Source organism: Rhinolophus hipposideros (assembly GCF_964194185.1).
Source record: "Rhinolophus hipposideros genome assembly, chromosome: 20".
Taxonomy (NCBI): Eukaryota; Metazoa; Chordata; class Mammalia; order Chiroptera; family Rhinolophidae; genus Rhinolophus; species Rhinolophus hipposideros.
The window spans coordinates 2,201,540-2,211,487 of record NC_138066.1 but is presented as its reverse complement, the minus strand read 5'-3'; positions in this window follow the sequence as shown (position 1 = coordinate 2,211,487).

Genomic DNA, 9,948 nt, shown 5'->3' with positions numbered 1-9,948 from the left:
GAAAGAAAAAAACTATTAAAATTGTAATACTCAATATATACCAATAACAAAAGATGAATACAGGTCACGTTTCACTTCTGCAATTACAAGAGGTGCTCAAAGTGGTTACCATCAGTGTCCAGACACTTCTGATTATGACAAACTACTGCTTGAGCAACATTGACCAAAGTGCCCACTTGTACACATTTTGGGGGGCACATTTTTTGTGGCTTTCTGAGGTAAGGTGCATTGGGGTTTCAGAGGGGAGGAAGGTCACTACAGAACAATAAGAACAAATGTTTAGTAAATAGAAGCTTGCCCTGCTCTATAGACAGGTCATAAAGGTTATCTCTGATTATTATGGAAAAGGCCCCTAATTTGTTCTTCTAGGTAATTAAGCGGGGGCAATAGTTTCTCTTGAGTCCACAGGGTCCCTGTTGCCTTTAGCTCAAAATAATCTTCATACTACAGAGGAACATCTTGGGATGACTTGTTCAGAGCACCTGCACAGGGAAAGCCTTGTCCTACGAGTCCGGGACTGTGTGGCGCTCTGGGGCTAGTGTAACTGCAGGTGAACTTCATTTCTTTAGCATGTATTCCGCTTTAATCCAAGCTCACTTTGTTTCGCTGGCTGGAACTCTGACTGCCTTGCATTCTTTCCGCAGATCCTCCTACCTGTGCATATACTGTACATCCACTCCTTGTACTCATTAAGCCCTTAGGACATTAGGTAAGGAAGATTACATGAAGGCAGGAGGGAGCAATTTAGGGATGGATTACAGGATAGTTAAGATTATGTGCTCTCTTGAGGAGTCTGAAAGGGGGCATTTCAAAGGTGGGTTAACCTAGATGCACAGAAATAATGGACAGGGCTTACTTGAGGCAAAGATAAAGAAGTTGTGTGCCTTAGGTGTGACTACCCACCATGTTAGGAATTTATGACTAGATCACCCTGTGAGGTTACTTTCCACAGAATCCATTTTTTCCTCCACAATAACCACCTGTCATGCTTAAGAAAGAATGTTTCATTATCCAGACCACCGGACATCTGGAAAATTACCATCCTGAGCTAATCTGAGGGCTAAGAATGCAGGACTGACTTGTTTTCAAACATGTGCTTTTTACATATAGAGAATTTTTATAAGCGTTTATTTGAGCCAAACTGAAGACATATATTGGGGAGCAAGATCTCAAATGCTCCTCCTGAGAATGATGGTTTTGCAGTTTTTTAATGCATTTTAATTAAAGAGGGGACGTAAGGAAGATTACATGGAGGTGGAGAAAGCAAGGTGGGGATCAGATTACAGGAGAGTTAAGATGATGTGCTCTCTTGAGGGTGGTTATGCATTGGAGGGGTATTCTGACAGTTCAAAGTTGTGCTAATCTAGAAGAACAATGGACAGAGCTGGCTTAAAAACCTTTCATTAAAGAAGTTATAGGCCTGGGACATGACTATCCACCATGACCTTCCCTGTTAGGAATTTATGGTTTATTTTAGCACCCCTTTTTCATTCATACTATAAAAACTCTCAAACTTTTCTTTCTCCTTTGGAACCCACTGGGTATTTCCTAGTTGTGTTTCTGGTTTGTAAACCCAAGATCCTTGAATAAATCTTTGTCATTTATTTCTAGCCAAAGCCTCCTGACTCTTTTGAGCTCAGTTGATGCCAAGAAGCACAACAATCACACCTGTAACAATCAGCCCCACATGGCCAGCACTTGATTAAGAGCTGACAGGTATCTTGATTTTTGTCCTTGCTTCCAACTTACGACCATTTAGAGAAACAGCACCCCTGACCAATCACACAGGACACCCCACTTCTAGTCAGCACACCTCCAGCTTCCCCAGGCCAACAGCCTTCAGCGAGGGCACAACTTAGCCTTCCCTTTGTTCTACTATAAAGTTCTCCCACTCCTCTGCCTGCCTTTGAGTCTCTGCCAAAACAAGAGTGACAGCAACTTCTGAATAAATGGCCTTTGCTTGTCTCATTTGATTGGTCTTCATTTCTGCCACACCTGTTACTTCCTTCCTCGGGTTTGTTCTTCCCATCAACCAAATTTATTTGAAAGCTAGAGGGTAAGGGTCACATAGATAGGGCCCACAGCGGAGTCATATGGTAGGGTCATACACTGGACCAGACTCACGAAGGGGCTATATATAAATAAAGATGACACAAATGGTAGACCCACAAGAAAAGTCACATTAGGACAGGGTCAGAGACAATGAGTCACCCACCTGACATACAGAAGCCACACATGGGACTACACAGGGCCTCCAGGGGAGACCCATCCCACTCTGCCCATCCCCACATAAGCCACTGCCAAGGGCATCCCATCCCATAGCCTTTAGGTACTGATGTCAGAGATTTGGTTCTAGAAACCTGCTCTCTGCCTGACCCTTCAGGTGTCCAGGGGCCCTCAGTCCCTTAGGCTGTTTGCTGAGTTACCCAACACCTTGCTTTAAAAACTACCCTCACCCAAGTGTCCCTTAGAAGGTCTTTCTATATCCTCAAGGGCTACAGCATTCACTGATGTTAACAACTTTTTTTTAAGTAGGCAACATATTCCTATTGTGGCAAAAAAAAAAATTAAAACAACATAAAAATGTACATGAAATGTTTTGTTGCCCCCTCTGCCCTCTTTCACGTATTTCTTCTAACTAGTCATTGGTTGATTTTATAAAAACCATTGGTTTCTGCACATTAATTTTGTACTTCACTATCTTACCAACTTCTTTTTGTTTTTAGCAATTTTTCAGCTTTCTCTTAGGTTTTCCAGTTATGCAATCATATCATCTGCAAATAGTGATAATTTTATCTACTTCTTTGCAATGTCTATACCTCTTTTTTTCTATTATCTGATTTTGTTTTTGACCTATGAAGTAATTTAGAAGTGTTTTTAAATATCCTAATTTTGCTACACTTTTTTCTTATTGATTTCTAGTTTAAACATAATTTGGTCAGAGAAAGTGACCTGAACGATACCTATAGTTTGAAAATTGTTGAGATTTACTTTATGCTCCAGAAGGTGGTCACATTTTTATAAATGTTCCATGTGAAATCAAGAACATTGTTCACTAATTGTTTTATGCAGAGTTCTATCTATGTCCATTTGACCAACATTAATTTTATTATTATATCTTGATATCTTTAACTGATTTTTTTTCTGCACAATCAACCAATTATCTCTACTCTTTTAGTGATTACCCTACATTTTAACATACTCAGCATAGTCTCTGGTTAATAAATGTCATTTCTCTAAAACAATATAACCACCTTAAAAGGCTCTACTCCCAAATTATGTTCACTCTTACTTTCATGTTGTTCTTCTACAGTGTCATGGTTTTATTTTTCAACTCCATAAGTTTGTAATATTGTTATTGTTTCTATATGATCAAGGCTTTTAGCTGTACAAGCTAACTGTTAGCTGTACAAGCTAATTGTTAGTTGTATGTTTGCCATTGTCTTTGCTCACCAGTCCTTGTATCTCAGACCTACTGCTGGGGGTCATTTCCTTCTTCTTGAAGGACATCCTTTAGATAAGCTTCATAAAGGGGTGCTGCTGGTTTCACTTGTTTTAAAGATAATTTCCCAAGTATATCTAGGTTGGCAGTTATTTTCTTTCAGTACCTATTATTAATGCATTTTCCCTGACTTTCATTATTGTTGCTCAGAATTCAGCTTCAGTCTGTAATGTTTTTGGAAATAATCGGTCTTTTCCCTGCCTCCGGTTGTTTTTTAAACTTTTACTTTGTATATTGTACAGTTTCTTTATGCTGTACATAGGTATGGATTTCTATTTCCTTATCATGCTTAGGATATATTGCGCTTCTTGAGAGTGAGGACGCATGTTTTCCATCAGTTTTGAAAAGTTGTTAGCCATCAACTATGCAAATACAACCTCTCCCTATTGTCTCTATTATCTCTCCCTAGGGACTCCATTTAGGCTGAGATTAGACATGTTCGTTCTATCCTCAATACTGCTTCATTTCCACCCACCCCCTCATACTTTCTATCTCCTTGCGTCTTTATTTGCTTTCCATGTAATTTCTTAAACTCTACCCTTGTATTAGTTATCTATTGCTGCATAACAAATTATGCCCCAACTTAAGATCTTAACATTTATTATCTCACAGTTTCTGAGGGTGTGAAACTCAGGTGTGGTTTGGCTGGTTGGTTCTGGTTGAGGGTCTCATATGACGTTGGAGTCAAAATGTTGGCTGGGGCTGCAGACATGGGAATGTTTGATTGGGGCATACTCACAAGGCTATGGGCTAGAGGCTTCAGATCCTCATCAAGTAAACCTCCCTATATGACTTCATAAGTGTTCTCACAACATGGCAGCTGGCTGTCCCAGAGCAAGAGATCCATATTGAGAGAAGCAAGAAACCAAAGTTCCTTTCATACCTAGTCTCCAAAGTCACACGGCATAACTTCTGCTTTTTTCTTTTAGCATATGTGCTGCCGAAGCGAGCACAGCTTTTTTCTTTTTGTTAGACTTAAGGCATTAAGGGAAGAGAATTAGGCATCACCTTTTAAAGGGAGTGTCAAGAATTTACATATTTTGACATATTTTGACATATTTTGAACCACCAAAATATTCCATTTCATTAATTCATTTTTTGAGCTCTGTCTAATATACCCATTGTGTTTCTAATTTCAAACATTAAAGCTTTCATTTCTAGCAGAACGGAGAACACAAGAGCCAGGAGAACAGCTAAGAGACTTGTGGAAGGTTTGCTTAGGGATACGCTAGTTGGGCGAGCGGGGGAGGAGAGAGGGGTGCGAAGTGGAGACGTGCAATCCCCCAGTAAAGTCGCCACCCGCAGCTCCAACGACACACGGGAGTCCAGGGTGGAACGGAGAGCACAGAAGCCAGGAGAACAGCTAAGAGACTCGTGGAAGGGCCCAGCTTAAGAGGCACAAGATTCAACATATCCAGAAGCCAACTCCAGACCAAACCAGAGTACTACTGGGTTTGAACTACAAGTCACACACCCAGAGGGAATTCTCTGCAGACACAAGAGCCCATAGAAGCCAAACCTCATTCAAGTGGTCAACCCTCACCCAGCAGAACACCCTGCGGTGGGCAGAGCCAAGTCTCACAACTAGTCAGCCTAGGAGTTAAACCCACCTACTCACAAGCAAAAAGCAATTAAAGTTCTTCTTGAACAGGACAATATACACAACACAAGAGTCACCTTTGGAGCACACGCAGAAAAGAACGAAGTAGTGCAAGTCAAATATAAAGGATACATACTACATAAGATAACCCAGCAAGAACTAAGAACTCTAGGGGATCTACCTAATACATCAAAGCAAACACAGAGAGTCAGTCAGAATGGGGAGACAAAGAAACATGTCCCAAATAAAAGAACAGAAGAAACCTCCACAACTGGAACCAAATGAAGCAGAGGTAACCAACCTATCAGAGACAGAGTTCAGAACACTGGTGATAAGAATGTTTAAGGAGCTTAGAGAAGACATAAAGAAGGATGTAGAAATCATAATGAACAACCAGTTAGAACTAAAGAAGGAGGTAGAAATCATAACGAACAACCAGTTAGAACTAAAGAACACAATTACTGAAATTAAGAACTCACTTGAAGGAATTACCAGCAGGTTAGATGAAGCAGAGGATCAAATCAGCGACTTAGAAGGCAAGTTAACAGAGATCACCCAAACAGAACAACAGAAAGAAAAAAGAATAAAAAACAATGAAGATGGTTTAAGAGACCTCTGGGATAACATCAAGCGCAACAACATGCGCATCATAGGAATACCAGAAGGTGAAGAGAGGAAGCAAGGGATTGAGAATATATTTGAAGTAATAATGTCCGAAAACTTCCCTAACCTGATGAAGGAAACCAACATACAAGCCCACGAAGTGCAGAGAGTTCTAAGCAGGATAAACCCAAACAGGTCCACACCAAGACACATTATAGTTAAAATGGTAACGCTTAAAGACAAAAAGAGAATCCCAAAAGCAGCAAGAGAAAGACAGAGGGTTACATACAAGGGAAGACTATCAAATGACTTTTCTACAGAAACATTGAAGGCCAGGAGGGAGTGGCAGGAGATACTCAAAGTGATGGATCACAAAGGTCTACAACCTAGATTGCTTTATCCAGCAAGGCTATCATTTAAAGTGGATGGAGAGATAAAGAGCTTCCCAGAAAAGAATAAACTGAAGGAATTTATTAGCACCAAGCCAGCATTGCAAGAAACACTAAAAGGACTTCTGTAAATAGAAGAAAGATGAAAACAATCTAAGTACAAATTTAAAAAATGGCAATAAGTATGTACCTATCAATAATCACTTTAAATGTAAATGGATTAAATGCTCCAATCAAGGGACATAGGGTGGCTGAGTGGATAAGGAAGCAAGACCCTTGTATATGCTGTATACAAGAGACTCACCTCAGATCAAAAGACACACACAGGCTGAAAGTGAAGGGTTGGAGTAAGATATATCATGCAAATGGAAGCGAGAAAAAAGCTGGAGTTGCAATACTTATATCTTACAAAATAGACTTTAAAATGAAGAACATATTAAAAGACAAAGATGGGCACTATATAATAATAAAGGGATCATTCCGACAAGAGGACATAACCCTAGTAAACATCTATGCACCTAACATAGGAGCGCCTAAATATATAAAACAGGTACTGACTGACATAAAGACAGAGATCAACAGTAACACTATCATAGTAGGGGACTTCAACACACCTCTGACAACAAAGTACAGGTCTTCCAGACAGAAAATCAATATGGAAACAACAGCCTTAAACGATACATTGGAACACTTGGATTTAATTGATATTTTTAAAGCATTTCACCCCAATGCTGCAGAATACACGTTCTTCTCAAGTGCACATGGAACATTTTCCAAGATAGATCATATGTTAGGCCACAAAACAAGTCTTGATAAATTTAAGAAAATTGAAATCATATCAGTTGTCTTCTCTGACCACAGTGCTATGAAATTAGAAATGAACTACAGGGAAAAAAACTGGAAGACACACCAATTCATGGAGGCTGAATAACTTATTACTAAATAATGAATGGGTCAAACAGGAGATCAAGGAAGAAATCAAAAGATATCTCGAGACAAATGAGAATGAGAACACGATGACCCAAAATCTATGGGATGCCGCGAAAGCAGTCCTAAGAAGGAAATTCATAGCACTGCAGGCCTACCTAAAGAAACAAGAAACATCACTAATTGACAGTTTATCTTCACACTTAAGGGATCTGGAAAAAGAACAGCAAAATAAGCCCAAAGGGAGCACAAGGAAGGAGATAATAAAGATCAGAGCAGAAATAAATGAAAGAGAAACCAGAAAAACAATACAAAAGATCAATGAATCCAAGAGTTGGTTCTTAGAGAAGATAAACAAAATTGACAAACCTTTAGCCAGACTCATTAAAAAAAGGAGAGAGAGAACCCAAATTAATAAAATCAGAAATGAAAGAGGAGAAGTGACAACAGACACCGCAGAAATACAAAAAATTTTAAGAAACTACTATGAGCAACTATATGCCAACAAATTTGACAATCTGGAAGAAATGGACAATTTTCTAGAGGCATACAACTTTCCAAGGCTAACTCAAGAAGAAACAGAGAACCTGAATAGACTGATTACCATCAGGGAAATTGAATCAGTAATCAACAATCTCCCAACAAACAAAAGCCCTGGAACAGATGGCTTTACAGTTGAATTTTTCAAAACGTTCAAAAAAGAATTATCACCTATTCTCCTCAAGCTCTTCCAAAAAATCCAGAAGGAGGGAAGACTCCCAAACACGTTTTACAAAGCCACTATCACCCTGATCCCAAAATCAGACAAAGACACCACAAAAAAGAAAACTACAGGCCAATATCTCTAATGAACATAGATGCAAAAATCCTCAACAAAATATTAGCGAACAGAATTCAGCAACACATTAAAAAAATCATTCACCATGATCAAGTGGGATTCATCCCTGGTATGCAAGGGTGGTTCAACATCCGCAAATCAATTAATGTGATACACCACATTAACAAAATGAAAAATAAAAATCACATGATCATATCAATAGATGCAGAAAAAGCATTTGATAAAATCCAGCAGCCATAAAAACCCTTAAGAAAGTGGGAATAGAGGGATCATATCTCAACATAATAAAGGCCATGTATGACAAACCCACAGCTAACATCATACTCAATGGGGAAAAGCTAAAACCATTCCCCCTAAGATCAGGAACAAGGCAAGGTTGCCCACTATCTCCACTTCTATTCAACATAGTGCTGGAAGTTCTAGCCACAGCAATCAGACAAGAAAAAGAAATAAAAGGCATCCAAATTGGTAAGGAGGAAGTAAAATTACCATTATATGCAGATGATATGATACTATATATAGAGAACCCTAAAGACTCCACCAAGAGCCTACTAGAGCTGATAGATGAATTTAGTAAAGTAGTAGGATACAAAATAAATATTCAAAAATCAGTTGCATTTGTATATACCAATGATAAAATATCAGAAGGAGACATTAAGAAAACAATTCCATTTACAATTGCTCCAAAGACTATAAAATATCTGGGAATAAATTTAACCAAAGAAGTAAAAGATCTGTACTCAGAAAATTATAAGACACTGAAAAAAGAAATGAAAGAAGACATAAATAGATGGAAACACGTTTCATGTTCATGGATAGGAAGAATTAATATAGTTAAAATGTCCATACTGCCTAAGGCAATATACATATTCAACGCAATTCCTATCAAACTACCTACGGCATTTTTCACAGAAATAGAACATATAATCCTAAAATTTATATGGGACCATAAAAGACCCCGGATAGCCTCAGCAATCTTGAGAAATAAGAACAAAGTGGGAGGTATAACGATACCTGACTTCAAATTATACTACAAGGCTACAGTAATCAAAACAGCATGGTACTGGCATAAAAATAGACACATAGATCAATGGAACAGAATAGAGAGTCCAGAAATAAATCCATGCCTATATGCCCATTTAATCTACGACAATGGAAGCAAGAATGTACGATGGGGTAAAGACAGTCTGTTCAATAAATAGTGCTAGGAAACCTGGACAGACACATGCAAGAAAATGAAGCTGGACCACTCCCTTACACCATATACAAAAATAAATTCAAAATGGCTTAAAGACTTAAATGTAAGATCTGAAACCATAAAATATCTAGAAGAAAATGTAGGAAGAAACTTCACAGACATTACCCAGAGTAAGATTTTTACTGATATATCCCCTCGCGCGAGGGAAGTAAGAGAAAAAATAAACACGTGGGATTACATCAAACTACAAAGTTTTTTCACAGCAAAGGAAACCATCAATAAAACAAAAAGGGATCCTACTGAATGGGAAAGGATATTTGCCAATGATATATCTGATAAAGGATTAATAAAAAATAAAAATAAAAAAAGCTTTCATTTCTAGAAATATATATATTTTTAGTTATTTAAAACATAGTTGCTCATTTTTATTGCCTCTTGATTTGTAGCCCATTTTTAGTCCCCTCTTTTATTTTTAAAAGGTTAAACATATCCATTGTGCAGTCTGTATCTGATAATCCTTATATCTGAAGTCTGTGGATCTGATTTTGTTGGTTCTTACTCAAAAGGTCTTCTCTATCAATTTATTTTCTTTTAAAATATATTATGATCAAATTTTGATTGAGACTTTATATGTGGGAAAACTAGAAGGCCTTGTTTGAGGGTGTTTTTCAAAGAGAATTGCACTCTTCAGCCAGCATGATGTGGGGCCTACTATCCAGGGAAATCACAAATTAATTTCTTGACTTGCATGTTTTGGACAATGCATGTAGAGTGAATTTTGACCTGCAACCCATGTTTCATAATATTAGATACCATGACCTCTCTAATCAGATTTAATAAATATTAACATTTTGGAAACGTTCATTACAAAAAAAGTTAGAATCTGTCTTT